Genomic DNA, 27212 nt, shown 5'->3' with positions numbered 1-27212 from the left:
TTTTCTGCAATTTTATGCAATCTATACAACCTATGACTTGTAATAATTGATCAATCTTTAATCCATTATGAACTCCATTAGCCACCATATTCTTACTTCCCATGTCCAAGATGCAACTAAGATATACAAATTAAAATTTATCTCACCAGCCAATCCTTTTTCTTTATTCTTCACAAAGAAACTAAACATAATAATAAAAATTATCGTATAAACTCTAATCAAATCAAATTATTTTGGTATTTTTGGCATAAGTCATTACGATATCATTATGTCCCCACTTTTATCCAGAATTCAACATGAAGCTACCCACTGCTACACATAAGGTCATTTAAGTTTCTATCCCAACAATATGTATATTATATAATAATTTATGTAACTTATTCATCAAACCCAATAAACAAATATTATAAATCAATCTTGATTAATCATCATGGCCATAAATTATATATTCAATATCACTATATAATATTAATTTTATTATTCATCCAACCCTAAAAAGGCACCAAGTCATATCAGGTAATTATACAAAACATTCTGCCCAACAATTTATATGTAAAGAACAATATTGATGGCTGTTGAAGATTTACCTAAGGGTACCGTCGTCTGGTGTTACAGGTAAGCCGTCTTTCTCACTGTTCTTCTTTTTTCATCTTTTCTTTTCTTCTACAGATTATTTGTTACCCTAATTATTATACTCATATAATTATAATAGTGATAAACGTGACCCACTATTTATTATAATATTATTTCTTAACCATTAACTAAATAAATTAGTAAAACTTCCCCACTAATTTCATAATTATAATTATGAATAGTCCAAAACACCCACTTAAATCTATCAGAAAGTATTTTCTAACATAAAAATTTCTAGTGCCCAAACCGACTACACGGGTTGTTACATGTATAATGCAGAATAACTTGTATATGTAATAACTATTTTATACATTAACAAATTGAGCCAACATGTGCAGTTTTTTCATGTCAAATGTGTGTTTATTCACATCCACAATTTGATTTTATCTTTGACCTATGATTTCCTCTCTTACTGAAGTTACTAACTTTATGGGACCTAATGTTTCATACAAGGGAGTCTTTATTGAAGGAAACAAACTAATGATACAAATTTAGAATCTAAGTCACTCAGTTTATCATATGCATGCCTTCAATGTTATCCCATCCTTTGAAGTAGTGTAGAATTTCTGTTAGTTTTACTTCTAAAATGAAGCTTTTCAGATGCCAGTTGATTACTTGTAAATAGGAAACAACAATGGGGTAATTTAATATTCATGCAAGTGAGCAACTCTTACCTGTGGTTTTCTATGAAGCTAAAAAACATGATTGAAATTCTATTACCAATTTCTCCTAAAGTCTAGGAACAATTGTTATTCCACTGAACATCTCACACTGGGATGACATGAATACATTTTGGGAGGAAGGAAGAACAACGTAAATGTGAATGTGCAACAGTGCTACAACCCATAGACAGAAAACATTATTTCCATGATATGTGATGGATTTAATTAGTATATTGATGTCATAAACAACATTCAGGAAGAATTGAAGTAATACTAATATACATATTACTATAATGTCCTTTTAATTTCATAATCTGTGAAAGACAAGAACAGGCAATTCCCCATCAATATGAAGATTAATCATTGTTCTTTAGTTGAAGGTATTCTTGTCATCACTCAACCTGAAAACGAAGTAATGTTACAAAAAAGCCGATAATATTTTCATTTGCCTATTGGCAAACTCCTTCCCAAGACGATCCTTGGCCCCGCCTGTTTTATCAATAAAAGAATAGACTTAGCTAGTTATAATAAGACACTATACACGCAAAAATCAAATTAAGTATAGTGTCGCATTCAAGGCTCTAAGAAATGATAATTAAAGCTAATAATGTGGTTTGACCAACCTGGGAAGCTGTAAATTTGAAGTGGTTCTTAGGCTTGAAGAAACCATCCCCATCGATCCATCTCTCTGGTTTATATTCTTCTACATCATCACCCCATATAAATTTCATTCTTCCCATTGAATATGATTGGCAAGCCTTTATGTCCCCTATGTTCAATTGAATCCATCTAGTAAGGTGACCGCAAATGTATACAATAAAAGAATTTTTTTATTATCATAGGAAGTGCAGGATAGAGTCTAAGAGTCTCAATCAGTGTTGCATGAAGATATTGCATCTTTTCTAGGGCATCTTCACTCACATTGACACCACAATCCATTATGTCTGCTGCATCTTGTTTCTCAGATTTCTTTAATCTCCTGTACTTCTTTCTCCGGAGGATATTTGCATAGCACATATATGAAACAAGAAAGGGTGGTTGTTGTGGTATCTTTTACTGCTATTATGAAGTTTAACATTATACCATGCAAATACTTTTCCAGCTTTTTCTAGAAACTTTGACATGATGTCTTCTTTCTTCCATTGCAACTGGAAAAATATTAAAAGTAGTAGATATAGGATGATTAACCTACAGATAGATTAGCTTTTGGTTTACTCATCTTTTCAATTTTTTTGTGGATCAGCTTATAAACAAACTCATCAATAGTTCTTATATTGTCTCTTAACTTTGATTCGGATCCAATATTGAGAAATCATTTAATCTTCCATAATATATAAACAAATCTGCAAAGTGTCAATGCACTTGCGTCGTCAAATGCATTGATAATACTTTTGCCTTCATCATTTGAACTACACATGCTGTCTAGCTCAACTTCGAAGGAAACTCTGAATATAGAATCTAGAATTTCTTTCATGAATAGATTCTACATCGATAAAACTAGGATTATTCGTCTAGTAGGAATAAATAAGGAACCCTTCTGCGAAATCAACTTGTGGACTTACTTAATTTCTATTATCTTGTAGGATTTGACCGTTTCAGTAAATATGTGGGCTAGTTTTGTTGTTCATCTTGTATTCCTAACATACATAGAACAAAACATTGAAGAAATTTGTGAAACAACAAAGTTTAACAGTATTTTCAAAACTAGAAAATTAAAACTTGTAGAGAAACTAGTTAGATTAGAAAAAAAATATATGAAATATTTTTCTTAAAGAAGAATTGTTGTTAATATGTGTCTAAAGAATCTTATTGATTCCAACGAACTTTTCAGAAACACAAAGTTACCAAAGTTTAATGAACCAGTGATGAACAAAAAATTAGAAGAACTGAAATTAATTCATAAATCTAAAATTTGTAACACATACCAGAATCTAGAAAAAACAGAAAGAAGATCAAGCCCACTGAATGCACTAGTGTCCCCTTAAGGAAATTATTCCCCTCTAGTATACGAGGTTTGATTTGGAATATATCCTCCAAAGGTAGAATGATCTCAATCACCAGTGTATCGATACCCAAAGCACTAATGTCAGCGAGTCACTCAACGACAGTAAAATACACTTAGAATACTTGATTTAGTAGTAGAAGAAAAAATCCATAATTCTATTTTCTATATATTTAAAATGACGGAAAATCCCTCAATTTATAGAACAAAGGGTAGTGCGAAAAGGTTCTTATTGTGACTTACTAGAAAAGTCAACCTATGGAAAAGTCACAATCTTTCAGATAGGTCATCACCTTTCATAAAAATCATAACTTTTCATAAAAGTCGCAACTTTTCATAAAAGTCGCAACCTTTCATAAAAGTCACAACTCTTCGTAAAAGCATATCTCTTCATTATCCATTCACACCTTTTAAAACCCAGCAATCCCCCGCATGAATGGGTAATGACTCCAAGACAAAGAAACGGACAAGTACTTTTACTTTACAAGCAAGAATTAATTGCATCTGGATAAGTAGGTTTCCCTTGGACTTTCCATAGTGAACATATGTCTTGTATACTCTGTCAATCGGTAGATGTGATATCTTTGAACCGTCGAGCTTTGGTGTATATCTAGTCAACCATATGTCACACAATTAAACCTTTACCGTGTATGGTTCTTACGGTTGTGTTCATTTTTATCAATGAACACCTCCTGATTTCATGAATTTATAGAGAGATAGGATTTTGACAATCATCTTTTTTGAAGCAGTTTACACTTCACACTCACATAGGTGATTTATAACCGTGTTATTGCATAGATACACCATTTGGTCAACTCTTCCAAACTTAGCAAATCATTAAAACCATTAAGATTTATTAACTCATTAACAAGCCTTAATGTTGTATCATTGTCCCTGAGCATTGTCTTCATCATGAGAATGGATAAAGTTTGTTGACAATGCCGAACCGACATTCACAACTTTGTTTTTCTCCTTGAATCTAGCTACTGGGATCTCCAGTCTGCTAGATAGAGTTATCGCCATGATGACTTGTCCTAAGTCGTAAATCCATTCCCTTAGATGATCTTTCAACTTTCTTTCTAGTTAGATCTTTTTGTAAGTGGATCCAACACATTATCCTTTAACTTTACTTAGTCAATTCTTATAATTCCACTGGAGAGTAGTTTTCTAACGGTATCATTCCTTCTATGTCATATACGACGAGACTTTCTGTTATACGTCATGCTTCATTCCCTACCTATTGCATCTTGACTATCAAAGTGTATGCATACTGATGTTAATGGTTTGGGCCAAAAAAAATATCTATCAAGAAATTTTGGAGTCTTTCAACTTATTCACCGACCTTATCTAGAGCACCTACTTAGAGATCATTGTAGAGCTAGTGATACATGTCTCTTTTGAAATATTTCCAAGAGACTGCTTCTCTACAAGGATTAAATACATATCCACTCGTGGACTTTGCTTCATTTGTCCGATGATCAATTTGCATCATTATATCCTTTCAATACTTATGGTTATTGTTATGATGCAAGACAAAGTTTTAAGTATTATTTAAAATACTCCAAAACTCTATTTATTTCTATCAAATGAGTTTATTTGGGATCACTTGTGAACCGACTCAGTTTATAATAGCAAATGTTATATCTGATGGGGCACACTTCATGATATACATCATACTTTCCAATACTCTAGCACGATCCAATTGTGAGTCACTTTCACTTTCAATTTTTTGAAATGCATGCTCACATTTATTGGAGACTTGATAATATTGAAATTCAAATATTTGAACTAGTCAAGTACGTTTTCAATGCAATGAGACCGTGAAAATGCTAAACATTATGGAGCTCTGGGATTCTTATACCTAAGATCGCATTAGCAACTCCAAGATATTTCATTCCAAACTTGCTTTATAGCATATGTTTAGTAGCATTTATGTCATATGTCTCTACTGATGACCAACATATCACCAATATTCACACAAACAATGACCTTATGATTTTAATGTGAACAACATTTTTCACTTCTGTCATTCTTAAACCATTTGCCAACATGGTTTGGTCAAATTTCTTATCTCATTGTTTGGGTTCTTGTTTCAGTTCATACTGTGACTTAACAAGTTCACACACTTTCTTTTGTTTACCAGGAACCATAAAACCCTCGGGCTGTTCCATGTAAATTTCTTCCTCCAATTCTCCGTTTAAGAGAATTTTTTTACATTCATTTGATGAATTTGGAGGCCATATATAACAACTGATAATATTAGCATCCTAATGGATGTAATTCTAGTTACTGACGATATATATATATATCAACAAGATCAAAACCTTATTTTTGTCTAAAACCTTTGACACAAAGTCTTGCTCTGTATTTGTCAACAGTTCTATCGACTTTCCTTTTCCTTTTGAGGATTCACTTTGAACCCAAAATTTTATTTCCTAGAGGAAGATCAACAAACTTTTATAAGAATTTCTCAATATTGAACCAATCTCACTATTTACACAATTTTTCCAAAAGGATGAGTCTACATAAGACATAAGAAATGTTACAAAATCATATTCGTAGGAAGTATATGTCCCTTCATATTTACTACGCCTCTGAATCTCTTTATTGAGTAGATTCTCCTTTTTTTCTTTCCAAAGTTGTTTAGACCTTTCACTAGACTACTCAAGTCTAATTTTACAGTCCACAGTCTTAGGTCCTATTTCAATCCTTTTAGTAATAGGAACTTGGACTTTGTCTAGATACCCCCACACTTCGAAATAATTCAAGTTGGATCTTTTTCCTTTCCATTTCTCATATGGAATAGATTGTGTCCAGAACAAAAAAAATTGCTTTCTTTCTGAATAGACAATTTTTTTTATTACCTTTTGCAGTAAGGATAGTTCCTCCACATAAGTTTTTTCGTAAACCTGAACTTATAAATAATGCATCCATCATTTCTTTAAATTTTCAATATTTTCTTTAGATTGAGGTGAATAGGGCAGTAGTTTGATGTTTAAATTCACTTTCAAGACATATTTCTGCACAAGGAGATTCATACTTTCCATTCTTATCACTTCTTATCTTTTTCAAAACTGATTTTCAACTTCGGTATTACATTGTCTAGACATTTCTATTGCTTCATTCTTACCATTTAGCAAATAGACATAGTCATTTCTAATGCAATTGTCAATAAAAGTAACGAGATACTTTTTCCCACCATGAGATGGTGTTGACTTCATATCACAAATGTCACTGTAATCAATTCTAAGAGATTAGAATTCCTTTCAACAGATTTATATGAATGCTCCGCATACTTAGATTCGACACAAACTTGACATTTTTATATATTGGACTCAAAGATAGACAAAACATTTAAGTTGATTAGTTTTTCTTACAAGGTTTTGTAATTCACATGCCCCAAGTGTTCATGTCACAAACATTGACTCAAGCAAGTAAGAACAAATAAAAATATTGAGTTTGAAAGGCTCTTCGCGGGGTAGCTTTTTCATCACTAATATTTTGTTCCTATTTCTTACAATTTTGTGTGATACAAACATTGTTTAGAGTGTCAAATATCCTTTTCAGAAGGACATTTCCATAACATTCCATTTTATTGTTATAGAACTATCCATGAATCAAGTTTCATCGGTTTCAATAAAGGCAATTGATAGAATGTAAGCTTTCACTTAACAAGTAATGGACCAGGTCCCTTACTTCAACTCAGAAAATTACCAGAAAGTTGAATGCAGTAAAATCAACACAATGATTTTACGTGGAAACCTCCTTGCTTAAGGGAGTAAAACCACGACCTGTCTCACAGGATTTTCAATCGTTTTCACTAATCTTCAAAAGCAAAAGCGAAACACGATTACACCAAATGTAAGAAAGAGTTATCAATCTTACCGTTAAGCAATAGACCTCTATTGCTCAACAAGCCAAAGTAGAAAAACAATCTACCCACTAAGCAATCCCACCTGGACAACCTAGACTTTTAACTCAACACACCAATTCCTTTATAGATTTAGGAGTGGTTTACAATTTAAGAACAANAAAACAACTAGATGAAAAGCTCCAGATGTTGCTGTTGTTCCAGGAATGATTCTGCCTTTTTTCTTTTTGTTAGCCTTTGCAAGAGTTCTTGAAAAGTGTTTAACAAGTTGCAAAAACTGCCAAAAAGTGTTTAGGAAAGTGTCTTTTGTATTGACAAGTCCCTTTCCTAAACATCTTGCCATTGGTTGGAAAGGTCACACTTTCTGACGCCATCGGGAAGTGTGCACCTACTTTCTGTACTATCTCCAGCTGGCAGTCGACTGGCTCACTCTCAAGAGAGCCTGGTACCTCTACTAGGTCCCTGGGTTTGTTTCATCTGCAATACTTCAAACAAGACACCTGCAATACTCAAGTAGAAAACCCGGTACCTTTATGAGGTCCCTAAGTTTGTCAAATCATCAAAACTACAAATAACAGCAATATAGTCCAAATGTTTCTTTTACAAAAATATAACAAATGATTATTCTCCAATATTCATGTCTATGCAAATACTTTTATTATAATAAACATATCTTTTCATGAAAAATCACAACATTTTAAGTGACACTTTTTCATAAAATAACACAATTAATTTGAAAAGTATATATACAATTTGGTAGTTTCATACTAGTCATACTATATACTAGTGATAGAGAAACTCAACAACTACAATACCAAATATACTCCAAGAATTTTGTGGATCTAACATAATACAAAAGTATCATTGAATTTCATTATTTTGCTCCAAAGTTAAATTAGACACCGAGGCTAATCATAAGCAAAGAACCCCCACATTTTAAATGTGATCTCAAAAATATTTTTCAAGTATATGAAAATAGTTTTTCCACATACTTTCTTAGACTTCCAAAATGTCATTGACAATATAAACCTCTTTTGGAAATATTATTCTACAAAAACATTATACTCCTTCAATTCTCTTTGACAATGTTTACACAATTGAAGAGTTCATTCCATTGAGGCATAAAACCACAAACTCTAAGTCACTGGTATTTTTCCTCTATCACACATAGACATGCCACTTTGTATTCTAATATTAACAATAAGGACAAAAAATTGTACAATGTATTTCTATATAACATTGAAGTTTATAGATAATCAAAAGTACAACACTAACTTATTATGTGAAGTTTTCATATTCTTCAAACCAATTGCATAGTCCAACTTTTCCGGAGTAGAAAATCACAAAAGTTTTTAGACTACAAAAATCAGACATACTGACATTTCACATGGAGTATAAAACTACAAAAGTCTTTTCTTTTTCTTTTCTCCAAACCGAATAAAACATGTTATTAGACCATCACATAGAAATGTTTTTCCTTTCGAATAGTATTCTAACTATGACATTTTAACAGACTATTTATCAAACAAAAATGTGAATATCTCATTCTGCAAACTAGTAAGGCAACACTATTTGCCAAAAAAAATTCATTTAAAAATTATATAATTTGCAGAACTTTTTCTTAATACACACATGATAAATATCAAAATTGTTAACCTTTAGAAACTATTTTCCTCCTTATATAAACAATAAGAAGGTTAATGGGTGTAATCTTTAATCGGAATACCACCAATTTTTTCTGATACATTTTCATTTCGACCTTGCTAAACAAAACAACAAATTATGGAGATGTAACAATTTATCTTCTATTTCCATGATTAGATTCTCTCAATCAGTAGAATACAAGAAATACTAACAATACAATAATTTCCTTAAGATTGTTGTTCATCTTGTATTCCTAACATACTTAGAACAAAACTTTGGAAAACTTTCTAAGACAAAGTTGAAGAACATTTTCACAACTAGAAAATTAAAAGTAGTAGCGAAACTAGAATCAGAAAAAAATTAGAAAAAATATACGAAATACTTTTCTTAATGAAGAATTGTTGTTGATATCTGTCTAAAGAATCTTACTTATTCCAACAAACTTCGTAGAAACACAAAGTTACCAAAGTTTAATGAACCAGTGAAGAACAAAAAAATAGAAGAAATGAAATTAATTCACAAATCTAAAATTTGTAACACATACCTGAATCCGAAAAAACTAGAAAGAAGATCAAGCCAACTGAATGCACAGTGTCCCCTTAAGGAAATTACTTTACTCTAGTATCCGAGGTTTGATTTGGTATGTGTCCTGCAAGGGTAGAATGATCTCAATCACCAGCGTATTGATATCCAAACACTGGTGTCAGCGAGCCACTCAACCACAGTAAAGTACACTTAGAATACAAGATTTAGTAGTAGAGGAAAAGGTCCATAAAATCTATTTTCTATATATTTAAAATAAGAGAAAATTCCTCAATTGATAGAACAAAGGGTAGTTCGAAAAGATTCTTGTTGTGCCTTACTGGAAAGGACAAACCTTTGGAAATGTCACAATCTTTCAGAAAGGTCGTTACCTTTTATAAAAGTCACAACTTTTCATAAAAGTCGCAACTTTTCATAAAAGATGCAACCTTTCATAAAAGTCACAACTCTTCATAAAAGTCACAACTCTTCATTTTCCGTTCACACCATTTAAAAACCAACAAGTTTTACTGAATTTTTTCTGAATACCACACTAATAAAATCTCTCAATACCTTTTGGGGAATTTGTTGCTCAAAAACATCATCTCCTCCTGCCACTTATCACTATTAATGTGAAATCCCATCCGCGAACAGATCCTTTATGATGTTGTAACTATGTCTCCCTTCAAATTATTCAAAAAACTCAAGATTGACAACATGAAAATCATTATACCATTTTGTCATATCTATTGGTTGATCCATATAGCCGGTTGCAACTTATATTGGAGTATTATTTTTACAAATTTTCCTGATTTGAATTTTTATTTAGTTTGATTTTACTATTTATTAAATTTATAAAAGCATTGTTAGTGATTGAACATTTCAATATCAATTTTGCTCATTATTTTGGTGTCTTAATATTTGCCTAATCACCCATGAATTTTCCATTGACTTACTGGTCATAAATTCTGCCAGAAACATTCTAGTGAATGATGGAATTGGGAAACATGTTCATTTACTGTTGGAGGCATTTGTTACACTCTCTTTATTTTCATTCTTGTTTCCTCCATTATACTTTATAACACATGTAACTCCTAAGACTATTATCTTCACTATTTACTATCCTATTATGTTCATATTTAAGAAGATTTCTTCTAGTATAAATAGTGGTGGTCTTCATTTGGTTTGAAACACATATCGCATAAGAAAAATATAGAGAGGAAAAAGATAGTAATAAAAGAGAGTTCTTGTTAATTGAATGGAGGTATTCTTTCTTTTGGAACTTTTGACTCAACTGTACTTGTCCAGTGTTTTTGAGTTATACTTTGTGAAGGTTGGTATATTCTGTAGGGGACAAGCCAAGAGGACTACTGCTGGACCGGTGAAAAATATTTGCTGCAGTTGGCTTGAATTTCCTTAAAGAGAGCGAGATATCCACGCCTCATCTTGAAGAAATTTATTTTTTCATTTTATATTTCAATTGTAATCTTGTATTTTTGTTATCTTGTAAGTTTTTAACTAACAATTTGGCGTGTTATTTGTGATAGGTTTCCTTATATAGGTGTGGATTTTGTTATTATTCATTAGAGACGATTATTTTAAACAATTTATGAGAAGTTTCTCTTGTTTACATCTTTACAGAATCAAATCAAATTCCAACATTAGAAAAAGATTATCTATGATATCAAGAAAATGGTTCACCTTGCCATAATTTTCAATTAGTAGGGTCAGAAGTAAAAAATCATTCCTGAAAGGGCTAAAAAATCTGTAAGTCTTGTACTGGCCAGCAAGATCAGCCATGTAATGGTGCAATAGGTGGAAGTTCATGCGATGATTTAAAATGGTGCTGCCAACTGGATGGTATCTGTATTTTCCATGTTCTTTTTTTGGAAGAAGATGAAGTATGAACACACAAAAGACAAATGAGAGATTTATGATTTTTATGGAGATGGAGCTCATAAGATCCATGGAAACCACAAACGTATCCTTGTGCATATTTAGCTTATATGTATTATTCTAATGTGTTATGGAAGTAGATGGTGGTCCATCTAATTGTTCGATAATTTATGGCTCCATTAGGGGCTATCTCATAAAAACCAAAGAGTAAGATTATTAACTTTGAATCTATCATAGAAACAGAAAATATAATTGTAGTTTATAATCTTTTACACATGTTTTACGATTTAATTTATCAGCAAAATCTGTTCTAATTTAGCATAATAGATTAGTTAATATGTCAGTTAAATGTATTCTCTATATACGAAAAAAGCATTGGTTTATCTAATTATCCATCGAGACAACATAAATTTGAAGTGCTTTATATGGTATCATCCATTTACAAATCCTTTCCACAAATTATATTGTTCATAGGCCAAAATAACATTATACGTTGTTATGTGTATTGCATAGGTTATTTGATACAAACGAAAAGAGAATTAAACTCAAAAAGAAAATGAAAGCTGGAGGGAGAAACACTTCTAATGCATAAGTTTTTTAGTTTTGATACAAGAGTCTACGTGATTATTGTGGGGAAAAGATAAAATTTAAACTGTTTCATGCCAACTAACAGTAAATAATGTGGCTTTGATAAAAAAAATTGCATAAATATAGGGGTGACTTAACTATAAGGCAACTAAAGCAATGAATTGGAAAACCAATAGAAGATTTAGCATCTTCTCTCCGAATGAAATTTTACTACCACTTTCTCCTAAGGTGTGGTCGAGCAAGGGGTAATAAGGATACATCCAATTTATAGAAAACCTTATTTCCATTTCAAGTTAATGTTATTTGAGAGGAATATTTTTTATATTGATGTCATAAACAACATTCGGCAGAATTGGACCGGTACTAATACACATTATATGTATTAATTTGAACTCATTATAGTTTCCCTATCTACGAAAGACACGAACATGCAATCCCCAATCAATGTGTAGATTAATCATTTTCCTGTACTTTTTAGTCTTCTTGTCATCACTCAACTTGAAAACAATGTAAAGTAAAAACACAACAGAGAATATCTTCGTTTGTCTATAAACGAAATCCTTCCCAAAGAAGATCCTTAGCCTGCCTATTTTATCAACATAAGAATGTGCTTAATCAAATAGCTAGTAATGTGATGGTATATATGTAACAACCTGTATAAAAAAATAGACCATATATCAACTTTTCAGAAATTGCATGTGTAACCTACAGTCACCATCCATGGACCGTAGTCTGATCTATGACCCATGTTCTAGGTATGTAGTTCACCAGTGCAACGCCTCCCATGATCCAGCTTTGCAAATCGGCTAAGTCTCGACCCATGGGACAGACCTACAGCTGGTAGACAAGACCACAGTACGTGGTCTGTGTCCGTAGATCAAGACCCCTTTACCCAAATTTTACACGAACTACAGTCGAACAACATGAATCGTCATTCGATCAACGGTCTGTCCGTCTGACCAAAAGTGGGGGTCAACAGTTAGTTAGAAGAAGTTGCTGATGGGTCAACATAGAATAGGCATATATTTTAGCATAAAAGGAATTTTAGGTGTTCCATAACATGTGATATCATAAATAATTGAATCCTCTTTCAAGTGCCACCAAGTTTGTTAAAATTCAACCTCCGAGTAAAAAGTTATGCTAGTTTTAGTGAAGGCCTGTCAAGCAGACATGACTTGTGGACCCAACCTTTGGACAGTAGGTTTAACACAGCCAATAAGTCCAATCCCTCGGTCACTCCTACATCAATTAATGCAAGGTTCTTTTGGTCTTTTACAATTTTGTTGGACCCCTAAGATATGTCGTTTAGAACCTAAATAATGATGTTTTAGACAGTTTAAGCTTAGAAATAGAATATAACCTACCTAAGTAAACCCATTAATCATAGAACATTAGAAACAAGAGAGGATAAATAAGTCAAGAATCTTGTTCAACTACGAAGCAAGGTTCCATCAGTTCAAGCCCTGAAATCAAAATATTTCTCCGTAGAATTCTTAACCAGGTATGTGGGATTTCACTAGTGTGTTCCAGTCTCCCATTAGGTCCCTAGAATTCAGTTAGTTTTCCCTTATTATGAATAGACTTATGGTTTCTAGAATTACAACAAATCATCATGAATTACTTAAGTTTGTTTTCAAATCAGATTATAATATTATTACTCAGTTTATGACATGAATTTATAACCGTAGCTTTGTATTTATTTAGTTCTTGAATTGTACATGCTAGGTCAGACAAACCAGTTATTTAGTTATAGATGCCTCTATCATTATTAAAAGATTAATTGTTGCATTCTCAGTTTGCATGTTCAGCTTTGAGCTATTGAGTATTACAAAAATAGATTCTTAATATGTCAACCACTTAATTAATTTGGAGCAGCATAATACCGAGTTGGAATAGGGTTCAGCATACTCGAATAATCACGGAACTACTAGCCACGTAGGTTGTAAGTCCCCTCTTTGAGCATCAATTTAGTGATCATACCAGCATGCCTCTATACCTTTTGCTGGGTATATTGGGTCCTCTGGATGGCGCGTATACATTGGACACAACATTTAGCTCATGTATTTTGATTGTCACTTATTTGTAGCTCCCACAGTTCAGTATGGATCTATTTCATTGACCATATTTACAATTCAGTCAATATTCAGTCTCAGCATGTTATAAATTTGGTCATCACATCCAGTTAACTCAACATTTAATATATAATGTTCATAATATTATACCTGCTTTGTTCTTGATCAATTATTTATTATTTCGTCTTTATTCTATCCTTCATGCTCAGTACCTTTCAAATATTGATGCATATGTCTGATCTTCTCGTGATGTAGGTTTACATTCTCAGCATACTAATCACACTAAGATCGATTCCCGATCTTCAGTTCAACAGAATAACTTGTGAATCATCATTCTTTGAGGACGATAATCATAAGTTTCTTTTTAGTATTTTTAGTCCTTTAGTTGAAATTTTGCTAGACTTTGATGGGCCTGTCATTACATTTCTAATTAGTTAGAAGCTATTTTCGGATATAGTTAGGTTCAATTTAATATTGATTTAATACCTTTTTTTAATTAAACTCATCAATATTTTATTTTTATCTCAGTTATAGTATATGGATATTCTGCATCCTTTCATTTTATTTATGATTCAACTTCCACATTAGTTTACTATCTTTTGTATGATCATAATCATGCTAGTAGGGTTAGCTTTGGATCACTTGTGGTCCTAGGTCCCGTGTCCGTGTCTCGAAGGTAGAGCACTAGGTTTAAGTGTCCTAGGTTGTCTGAAAAGATGCACTAGGTAGAGTCCTTTTTATGGGTTTGTAGTGTGCACCACGTCTAATGAGATGAACGCTACAAATTCTTTTAGGAAAGATCTTCATTGTCTTGTTACTCTTATCATGCGTAAGGTCTAATTCCATTCTAATTCGACGTTATACATTTCAGTGATCATGCCTCCTCCTAAAGCTAATGCCACGAAAGCAAATGCTAGGAATTCTAACACAGCTTTTCCAGTCCCTGGTCAGGAAGTATCCAATGCTTAATTTTGGAATGCCACTTAGATGTTGACTCAAGGTGTCTCCAACTAGAACAATCAAACGGTTCAAGCTCCTTTGAATGCAAATGGTGGATTAACAGAAGCTACGGTATATGACTTTGTTAGGATTAATCCACTTGAGTTTTTAGGATAACAAACTTGTGAGGATCCCAAAATTTCTTGGATGAGATCAAGCAGAAGTTTGAGGTGATGCAGGTCACTTGGAATGATCGAGTTGAGTTGGGATCAAACCAACTGAAAGATGTGGATCATATTTGGTACACTCAGTGGAAGGAAAATATGGGTATAATTTCAACCACTATTACTTGGTAATATTTTAGTGGAACCCTTTTGGACAGGTCTTTCCCGATAGAAATGAGAAAATCTAGGGCCTAGGAATACATAAACTTAAGGAAGGGTAACATGACAGTCCCAGAGTGTGGGCTGAGTTTACCCAACTCTTATGGTATTCTCCTAATATGGTTGCTGATTCTAGAGCTTAGATGAACATCGCTAGGCTTATGACTTAAGCTCAGAAGAATGAGGGTAATAATCTTAGGGAACATGCCAAGTAGAATAAGAAGGCTAAGACTGGGAACTATGAATATTCTCAGCACAAATCAGGTGGTGGATATCGCTCACAGAGTCAACAGAAGTTTTTATCCCCAAGTCCTTCGTCAACTAGTGTTCCATCCTCTAAGAGCAGGTGTGATCCGAAGGTTAGGGAACCAAGCTTTAAATATCAGGGAAGTGTTCTAGAGACCAAGACTTACCCCAGTTGCCCTACGTGTGGAAAGAACCATCCAAGCGAGTGCCTTGCATTAATGGAATGGTAATTTGGGTGTTCTCAGTCTGGTCATAGGTAGAGGGATTGACTTTCTAAGCGGGGTCAAGGAGGCAATGATAATCGATCTCAGTCTACAACTTCTGTAACATCTCATAATTTGAAATAGCTAAATAAACTACGAAACTAAAAATATTCATTTTAGAAAAGAAAGGGAAAAATCTGGAAAAGTATGTTAATAAAGTGAGATTTGGTCTTTCAAATCGCCATAATAATTAGCTCAGGATGAGTTACATGTAGTTCTTGATATGGTTGGAAATCCAACTCATACAAGTTTGCACATTTTCGATATTGTATGAAGGTGATATGTCTATAGAAAGTTGGGCTGTTGAAGTAAGGAAACTCCAAATCTGGATTTAAGGAAGGAAAAACTAGTCTTTTCACAAATTAATTTCCTATTTCATTTTAGGGGTTTATTGGTGTAAAACTAACTTTAGTTCAATTTTGTAAATCAAAATCACACTTAGGGCTTGGAGAAGAGAGAAAAGAAAAGGGAAAAGATGTGAAGTCAAGGATTCATCAAGAACACTAACATTTGCGAGTGAAATTCATCGGGGAATGATCCCTATCAAGGTATATGAGATCTTTTGTGTGGGTTTAACTAACCCACACACCAAACTTGTTTCAATTCGGTGATTTATGAGTTGTTTACATGTTAGTATGTGATCTTCTTGAAAAACATTATCGAATTCTTGTTTGTTGAGTTGTTGAATGCCTAGTGTAGATTTGATTCGTGTTTCAGGAATGTTTTTCGAGTTGAATATGTTGGATTTTGAGTGTACTAATGATACTAAGTATTTGGAGAAAGAATCATTGAAGTTTAGACGATTTAGAGATGAAATACGAAGGAGATAAGTCATAGATTTTCTAGGCAAGGGCTGTGGTGTTGCGCCTGCCTTTGTGTCACAAAAGTTCTTCTAAATTTGTTCTCTGGCGCCAGGGATGCCATTTCGACCTTTTCTTTCCCCACTATTTTGTACTAGCTCCTAAGTGATGTACCCACATTTCTTACACGATTCCAACACTCTAAGGTACATCTAAACATCATGAAATCATCCATAAGCACGAGATAATGAACCTTGAATCCATAATAAAATTCAAGGGAAGTTAAGATAAAAGTCAAAGAAGTTAAGAGTAATGTCAATAAATTAAGAAGCAAGTCAAAACAAAGTTCTTAACAATTCTCAAGGGTCTTTAATATAAACTTAACTTTGTTTTAAGATTCAATTTTTAAGCTAAGTAAAGAGTAAAGAGTAAAGAGAAAAGAGTAAAGAGTAAAGTTAAAGTTCATTACTCCAAAGGTATATGAGGACTAAGTATTCCCTAAGAGATTTAAAAGGTTTTCACATTTAAATAAGAACAGAAACTGAGATTTCCAAAGAGCCTTCGGGCTAGTTTTCATAAAAGAGTAATAGCTTTATAAAATGAAGCTAGTAGGGAAAGTAAAATTTCAAATAAAGCCTTTGAGCTATAATTTTGAGCACTAATCTCAAATCACATAAGTAGTATACTTTAAAAAAACCATATGAAACAGTATATTTTGGGAGTAATATTTAGCACCGAAATGGGGACGAGCATGAGTTCAAATAACTCACATCTCCATGAAACCATTTAGCCACCATGAGTAGAAAAGGTTATAACTCTTAGACGAACCCTTTTTGTAAAGGACTATTTGATCCATTAGGTAGTTAAGGTATTATACCTATGGTCGGTTATATGATGCGCTCGCAGCGTGAGGTAGATCGCTATCATCTCTATAACTCTTAAGTAATGGTTGTCCATTAGAGAAAGTTCCACAGAAGTTTAATGTATTATATATGTACATTAGTCTATTTATATTTTTACATACATCTTAGAGTTAATAGTATCATTGTACACATTCAAATTTTATATCATGTTTTTAAACATGTTTTCTTTATATTGCTCTTGCTTTTAAATTACTTTATATTGATATGAGTCAGTATTATTGAGTTATGTTATTCATGAGTTTAGTAGAGCCAAGGTATGTGTCCTTACTATTTTTAAGCATAAGTTATTTAATTATTCGAATTCGCATACTCATACATTCAATGTACTGATGCCATTTCGGTTTTGAGACATGAGCAATATAAAGAAAAAACTGTTTAAAATATGGTTTTCAAACACTGTGTATGTAAAAATACAATTTACTCTGAGACGTATGTAAAAATAAAAAAAATCTAATGTAAACTCATAATCTTAATAAAAAAAACATATCATGCTTCCTCTCAAAGTCTACTCGTGGAATGCATGAATGAAGTCCAATACCCCCATTCACACTAAGCAGAACCTCTTGAGGAACCATGCAACTATTGCTCTAGGAGTTTCTCTAACCGACAACCATCACTTAAGAGCTATAGTGATGATACAACAATTTACCTCACGCTGCCAACACAACCTATTCATAGGCAAAGGACCTGAACTTCCTTATGGATCCTAGTAAATTGTGAAAAAGGTTCATCCAAAAAATATGACCCTTTTCTACCCATGGTGTCTATATAGCTTATGGGGGTGTTGGGTTTTCTAAACGCTCCCCCATATCGGTGCTCAATACTACTCCAAAAATAGGATACTAGCTCTTTATGTTTAAAAACCATACTTCTTTTTGTGATTTGAGATTACTGGTCTAAGCTTAACTAAAAGGCTATCTTTGAAATCTCAGTTTTGTCTCATCTTAACTGTAATAACATTTTAAACATTTGGGAATACTTAGTTCACATATATTTCTTTGAAGAAAAGACTTTACTTCACTGTGAATTAAACAAAAACTTAAGTCATAAAACGAAGTTAACACGTTTGTAAAAGACTTATAAAACATGAAATGAACTTCTACTTACAATTTACTTAGCTTGAAACTTGAGTATTACAAAAAGTAGAAATGTTTAAATAAGACTCTTGAAAACCTTTAAGAACTCTATGTTGACTTACTACTTAGCTTTAAACTTGACTTCTTAACTTCCTTGACTTTTATCTTAACTTTGCTTGAATTGAATTATGGATTTAAGGTTCATGATCTCATGTTTATGGATGATTTCGTAATAATTAGATGTGCCTTAGAATTTTGGAATCTACTAAGAAATATGGGTACATTACTTGGGAAAAAGTATGAAAAGATTTGTAATGAATAGGGTGAACAAGCGTCCTTGGCGCTCCCCAAACTTCAAAGGCCAAGTTGGCGTACTCTGGCTGGTGCGCCGCCCCAAGGCCTTTCAGAGAAAGGCTGTCCTTTGGGGCTATGGGAGGCGTGGTGCCTCACGGCTCTACCGACGTGCATTTCGACTTTTCTTCTCCATTTTTCATCTCTAAACCTTCTAAACTTCCATTTCATTTCACAAAACACTTAGAATCACTAATACCCTCAATGACCAATAGTTTAGACTCGATAAACAGCCCAGAATCACGAATCAAATCAACTCTAGGCATTCAAAAGCTCAACCAACAAGAATACCACAAAATTCTTCAAGAACTTCACTTTTCATCATTCAATCTACTCAACATTGCTTAATTAAACAAGTTGGTGTGTTAAATAACCCAACACGAAATGATCTCACATACTTTTTTAGGCATCACCCCAACGAATTCCACAAGCCGAACTTCGACGATATTGAACGTTCTTGCTTCCTCTTCTCCTTTCTCCTTTTCTTTTCTTTTCTCTCAAAACCCTAACTTGTTTTCTGAAAGCGTGAACAAAATTAGATCACTTTACACCACAGTTAATTACCCAAAAACGAAATATAATATTTGTCTAAGGTGAAGATAACTTTGCCCTTCCCAAATCTGGATGGGACTATCCTTAATCTAACAATCCGACTTTTGAAAGATATAAATCACTCATACAATATCAAAATCATGCAAACTTGGTGGCGTTGGGAAGATTTCTCCAAGGTATATCCAACCATATCAAGTACTACCTCTAACTCATCCTGATCTAGGATTTATTGTCGTTTGAAGTTGACCAAAAATACACTTTTCCCCAACTTAAGAAAATTTAAGATTTTAATTTTTTTCCCGAAAGTGGCTTTTCCAACTTCTAAGCTTCTTCCTAGCTATCTCAATTTGAGAGATGTTACTATATCTCCCCCTTGGGAACATTCGTCCTCGAATGAGATTACTTCTTACTAGGCTTATGATGTAACATCTTACATTCAGTTCTTACACCGACCAACAAAATATAAACACAGCATCCCAACTTAATATCAATGTAAAGAAAAGGATTAGCACCTTAATTTGGAACTTTTCCCAGATTCGAAGAGATGTGGGTATCTCTTCTTCCTATGATATTTAGCTTCTGAACTAGCTTCTATCCAAAATTATTTCCCTTCTCACCAATTTTCATAAAACCCTTCCTGGGTGAACCTTTCTAGTAATTCAATTATCTACCAATGGTACATACAACCTACCTTGATATCTCAATACACCATCTCCCCTTGTTAAAATCCATATTTTTTATGAACATTTTTCCAGTTATTCAAGACTAATAGGTTCTTGGTCTTGCTTGCCTTTTACTTCTGACACTAATGATGATTAAAACCAATTAATCACTACTACTCATCCTTACGTGGAATTCATTAATTGGACTCCTAGTCATGCAAGTCTATGCACCTCCTTTGTTAATACTTTCTTATCGTCATAAAACTAGGTGTTACTGCCCATAAACAACCTCCCTTTCCTTGATATTTAGTTCTTTCTAACTAAACTCATGACAAAAACTCTTGTGATTGGTGAACACTTCCACATGAATATCATAAAGATAATGACATCAAATTTCGAAGCAAATAAAATGGCAACCAAGTCTAAGTCATGAGTAGGGATATTGTTCACATGAAGTTTCAACTCTGCTGGTGTCATTCTGTATGTCTGAAAAGATAGGATGATTATCTAGAATGATGTCGATGCCGAAGTGTATTTATCTCTCAGGAGAGACTCCGGGTAGGTCATCAGGAAAGACTTCAGGAAAATCTTTTACTAGTGAAACTTAAATTGACTGAATAGGAGGTATCTCAACACTAGAGTCATTAACTCGGACTAAGTGATAGACACACCCCTTAGAAACTACTTTTCTTTCATTAAGTTACGAAATGAAATGACCCTTAGGCACTGTTGAACTGCTTTTCCACAGTAAGATTGGCTCATGTGGAAACTGAAACTTGACTACTCGAGTTCTACAATAAAATGAGGCATAAAAGTCAAGAAGCCAATCCATACCAAGAATGATATCAAACTATATCCTGTCTAACTCAATTAAATCAGCTATGGTACTCTTGTGGTTGACGAAAACTGAACAATCACAATAGATATTCTCTGCTAGAATGGACTCACCAACAGGTGTGGATGCACCGAATGGTTCACTAAGTTGTTAAAGAATAACCTCAAAATTCACATTAACATATGGAGTTACAAAAGATAAACTCGCTCCTAGATCTTCCAAGGCATAAAAGAAAAGTTAAAGACTTGAATTTTTTTGACAGCATCTGGCAAATCTTCTTGCTCTTGGCGACCATTGATAGAATATAGACGGCTTGTTTATCCGCCGGTACCATTTCCCTACATGTGCTTTGAAAAATCTTTCATGAAGTGACCATCTTTTCCACACTTGAAGGAACCTGTCTTGCCCTGACGACACTTTCCTGGGTAGGTTCTACAAACATAGAACATGAAGGAGACCAGTTACCTCCTTGTGTCACACTAGCCTAATATTGTTTAGGTCCAGCTCTGAAGTTTCACGAATTCTGTCCAGTATAGACACCTTTATTTCTAGGTGCAAGTGCACAAGAAGATGACGGAGTAGGTCAGTTTTGTTCTATTAGAAAGATGATCAGTTGGTATTACTCTTCTTTTTCCCGGATTTATTCCTTGTCTTGGCCATCTTATTCTTGTAATCCTCTCTATCCCTAAGATTCTCTTCCTCTTGCTGCTGCACATAGATCATTAACCTTGAAATGTCGATGTACCTAATAAGCATTGCTACCCGGCCCTCCTTTCTAGATAGACGACCTAACCTAGCAACATATTAACTCATCCTACTCTTCATGTCTTTAACCATATCCGGAGCATGACGGGATATTTAGGCAAACTTCAATCCATATTCATATTCATGAACACCTAGATAATCCTTATTAAGTGTGAGGAATTCTCGTATCTTAGTCTCTTTCAATTCTTATAAAAAGAAACACCCCAAGAAGGCCTCCTCAAAACACGCCCAACTCGCAAGTGATGCATCTTCATCCTTACCCTCTTTCAACTGATTAAACAAAGTCCTAGAGACATCCTTCAATTCATATGCAGCTAGCTCAACTCTCTCAGTGTCAACAACATGCATCACTTGAAATACCTTTTTTATTTCCTTATTAGTGTTTTCTAGATCATCAGTAGTGATCCAACTAGTAAAACTTGGGGGGATTAATCTTCAAGAACTCACAAATCCTCGAAGTGTCAGCCCCTTCTCTCGAGCTCCTGTTTTTTCACCAACTTGGTTAGTCATAACTTGACTCAGCATCCTAATTGACTCTATGAAATCAGCATTAGTAACTTCTCTTTGGGGTTGTACTTCAGGTGCATTCGGTAACTCTTGCTCTCTAACGTCCCTCCAAATAGACGACCTCTCACTATTCTTTGTGGAGGTATGATTCTCTTCAAAAACACTTGGGCAAGAATTAGAAGGAAACTTTTGAGATAAACTCTAACGCATAAAGTGAGAATGACAGAAGTGAGGAATTCCTAAATGTTGTAACCTCATAATCATAGATGTGGTGCGCTTCACATAGATGACTAAGACTCTACAAACATGGTTTCATTCACTCCCAAGGACTCTTAAACTTTATGCTCTAATACAAAGATTGTTGGGACTTGAGCCTACACCCTGGACGTGGTCGACACCGAATAACAATTGTCGATCTACAGAAAATCCTTGGCCTAGCTTATATAACTCAACAAAAGACTTAAAGTATTATTAAAAGATTAAGATGATAACTAACTTAATTGGCTAGAAATAAAATCATAATGTTTTAAAAAATTAACAGTTACCTTAGTCAAAATGGAATCTAAAATTAGAAAATAATTTAGTTAAAAAATTATGACAAAAGAAATAATTTTTGATTCACTATCTGTGAAGCCTCGAATAACTGAGATGGATGTTGGGACAGACACAAAAACATCCTAATGAACGAAACAAGAAAACAATGAAAATTGATACTCCAGAAAGCGAGGAGACTCACTAATTGACTCTAAACTGCTCACTGGATCAAAGGTGTACTAGAATGTGGATCCTAGTTACCTGCATCAGTATCATGATACGATGTAGGCCAACTGGCATCAGCACATTGAATGTACGAGTATGCGAGTTGGAATGCTAAACAAAAACTTATGCTTAAAAAGGATAAAGAAGGAACATTTACCTTAGCTCTGTTCAACTCATGAATAACTAACTCATTATAACTAATTCATTTCATTATGTAACATTTTAATGACATGAGCAATATAAAGAAAAGTTGTTTAAGAAATGGTTTTCAACTCTGTGTATGCAAAAATACAGTTGACTCTGAGATGTATGTAAAAATAAAAAATAATTAAATGTAAATTCTTAAACATAACAATAAAAACATAGTATTTTTCCTTTCAAAGTCTACAAGTGTAATGAATGAATGAAGTCCCATACCCCCATACATACTAAGCAGAATCTCTTGAGGAACTATGCAACTATTGTTGTGGGAGTTTCTCTAACCGACACTCATCACTTAAGAGCTATAGTGATGATACAACAATTTACCTCACGCTTCAAACACATCCTATACCCAGGCAAAGGTATAAGACCTGAACTTCCTAATCGATCCACTAGTTAATTAAGAGAAGTGTTATCCAAAAAGTATGACCCTTTTCTATCCGTGGTGACTACATAGTTTATGAGGGTTGTGGGTTCTCTGAATGCTCCCCCATATCATTGCTCAATACTACTACAAAAATATCATACTAGCTCTTTATGTTTGAAAACCATAATTCAATTTGTGATATGAGATGAGTCGTCAAATCATAGCTCAAAGACTATATTGGAGATCTCTGTTTTCTGTCGTCTGAAATGTAACAACATTTTAAACTTTTGGGAATACTTAGTTCCATACTTTGAATAAAAGATTTCACTTTACTCTGAATTAAACTAAAACATAAGTCATAAAATGAAGTTAACACATTTGTCAAAGACTTATGAAACTTGAAAAGAACTTCTACTTACTATTTACTTTTCTTGAAACTTATATCTTAAAACAAAGTTACGATGTCTAAAAAAGACTCTTGAAAACCTTTAAGAACTTTACTTTGACTTACTTATTAGATTTAGGCTTTACTTCATAACTTCCTTGACTTTGGTCTTAACTTTCCTTGAATTGAATTTTGGATTCAAGGTCGATGATCTCATGTTTATGGATGATTTCATGATGTTAGATGTACCTTAAAGTGTTGGAATCTACAAAGAAATGTGATTACATTACATGGAAACTAGTACGAAAAGATTGGGAATGAATGAGCTGAACTGGCGTCCTTGACACTCTGAGAGGCGTGGGGCGCCAGGCCCCAAACTTCAGAGACCATGTTGAGACGCTCTGGGAGGCGCTCTGCCCCGATTCCCTACGTAAAGAGACTGTCTTGTGGGGCTATGGGAGGTGCGACACCCAAGAGCCCTACGGACATGCGTTTTGATTTTTCTTCTTTGTTTTTCATCTCTAAGCCTTCTAAAATTCTATGTATATTTCACCAAACACTTATAATCACTAATATCCTTAATGCCCAATAGATTAGACTAGATAAACTACCAAGAAACACGAATCAAATCAACTCTAGGCATGCAACAACTAAACCAACAAGAATTCAACAAAATTCTTCAAGAACTTCACGCTTCATTATTCAATCTATTCAACATCGTTGAATTAAACAAGTTTGTGTGTGGGTTAACTAACCTAACACTAAAAATCTCACATACCTTTTTAGGGATCACCCCCGACGAATTCCACAAGCCGAACTTCAACGATCTTGAACGTTCGTGCTTCCTCTTTTCTTTTCTCTTCTTCTTCTCTGTTCTCTCAAAACCCTAACTTATTTTCTAAAAGCGTGATGAACTGAATAAGATTAGTTAAGACCGCAATTATTTACCCAAAAACGAAATAAAATATTTGGGTAAGGAAAACACGACTTTACCATTCCCGAATCCGGATTATACTATCCGTAATCCAACAACCAAACTTCCAAAAGACATTACACACTCATAAGATATAAAAATCGTGTAAACTCGACAGAAGGATCTCTCCAACCATATCAAGAACTACCTCAAACTCTTCCAGAGCTAGGAGTTATGGCCGTCTGAAGTTCACCAAAAACATATTTTCCCCAAGTTAACAAAATTTCCATATTTTAATTTTTTTCGAAAACTAATTTTTTCTACTTCTTAGCATCTTACTATCTATCTCAATTTTCGATATGTTACAATATCTCCTCTTTGGGAACATTCATCCTCGAATAAAATTATTTCTTAGTAGGATTATGGTGTAACATCTTACATTCAGTTCTTACGCCGAACAACAAAATATAAACACAACATGCCAGATTTATATCAATTCAAATAAAAGGATTAGTAACTTAATTTGGAACTTCTCCGGATTGAAAGAGATATAGGTATCTCTTCTTTCTATCCTCTTTACCTTCTGAAGTAGTTTCTCTGCAAAATGATTTCCTTTCTTACCAAATTTCATAAAACCCTTCATGGGTGAATCTTTAAAGTATTCCATCATCTACCATTGGAACACACAACTTACCTTGATATCTGAATACACCATCTCCCCTTTGTTCAAATCCATCATTTTTAATGATCAATTTCCTATTATTCGAGCCTGATATGGTCTTGGTATTTTGTGCCTTTTACTTCTTACACTAATGTTGATTGTCACTACTCCTCCTCCTAATGTTGAATTAATTAAAAACTCCTAATTGTGCAAGTCTTTGCTTCTCCTTTGCTAAGACTTTCTTATATTCTTCAAAATGGGTTTCTACTACCTATAAATAACCTTCCTTGCCTGAGATTAAGCTCTTTCTAACAAAATGCATGCCGAAAACTCTTTCAATTGGTTAACACTTCCACATGAACACCATAAAGATAATGACATCATATTTCGAAGCAAATATTACAACAACAAAGTCTAAGTCATAGGTTGGGTAGTTTTTCTCATAAACTTTCCATTCGGTTGGTGTCATTCTGTATGTCAGAAAATATAGGACAATTATCAAGAATGATTTCTATACCAAAGTTTATTTCTATCTGAAGATAGACTCCGGTTAAGTTATCAGGAAAGACTTCATTTAATACTAAAACATAAATTAACTTAATAGGAGGTATCTCTAAACTAAAGTCATTAAATGGGACTGAGTGACAGACACACCCCTTCAAAACTAACTTCCTTTCCTTAAGGAATGAAATAAAACGACCCTTAGGCACTGCTGAACGACTTTTACAGTCTAAGAATGCCTCATCTAGAAATTGAAACTTGACTACTCGATTCTATAATTAATTGAGTCATAACAGGCATGAAGCCAATCTATACCAAGAATGATACCAAATTCAACCTTGTCTAACTCAATTAAACCATCCATGGCAATCATTTGATTGACAAAACATGGACAATCACGATAGACATTCTCTGGTAGAACGGACTTACCAACAGGTGTGGAAACAGTGAATGGTTTACTAAGTTGTTAAAGAATAACATCAAAATTTACACTAACATATGGAGTTACAAAATATAAACTCACTCCTGTATCTACAAAGGCATAATAGTAAAGTCAAAGCCTTGAATCATACCAATGACAACATTTGGCAAATCGTCTGGCTCTTGGTGACCATTGAGAGAATATAGGTGGTTTGTTCCTCCGCCGGTACCATTGCCTTGGATCTTCTTTGTCCACTCTTTCATGAAGTGACCCTCTTGTCCACACTTGAAGCAACCTTTCTGTCCCTGAAGACACTTTTCTGGGTGGATTCTACCACACCTAGAAAATGAAGTAGCCCAGTACATCCTTGTGCCACACTAGCCTGATATTTTTTAGGTCCATCACTGAAGTTCTGCCAATTCTCGCCAGTATACACATCTTTATTTCTAAGTGAAAGTGCACTAGAAGATGACACAACAGGTACCTTTTGATCTTGTTGAAAAGATGATCGGTGTGCATTACTCTTCCATTGCCCGGATTCATTCCATGTCCTTGCCATCGTATTCTTGAACTCTTCTCTATCCCTAAGCTTCTCTTACTCTACCTGCTGCACATAAAACATTAACCTTGAAATGTCCACGTCCATAATAAGCATTGCTACCCCACCCTCTTTGCTTGATAGACGACCTAACCTAGCAACAAACAAACTCATCCTACTCTACATGTCTTTAACCATATCTGAAGCATAACGAGATATTTAAGCAAACTTCAACCCATATTCATGAACACCTAGATTATCCTTCTTAAGTAGG

The 27212-nt window shown here is 33.8% G+C and overlaps 1 pseudogene; it reads right to left on the bottom strand.

Moving 5' to 3' along the window:
• The window catches only part of LOC107003749, a 45457-nt pseudogene extending 18498 nt beyond the window's left edge, over positions 1-26959 (bottom strand).
• Between the last annotated feature and the right edge of the window lie 253 nt (positions 26960-27212).

The sequence above is a fragment of the Solanum pennellii genome, chromosome 11 (assembly GCF_001406875.1).
Source record: "Solanum pennellii chromosome 11, SPENNV200".
Classification (NCBI taxonomy): domain Eukaryota; kingdom Viridiplantae; phylum Streptophyta; class Magnoliopsida; order Solanales; family Solanaceae; genus Solanum; species Solanum pennellii.
The sequence above is the reverse complement of the archived record's forward strand: the minus strand, read 5'-3'. Positions and strand labels throughout refer to the sequence as shown.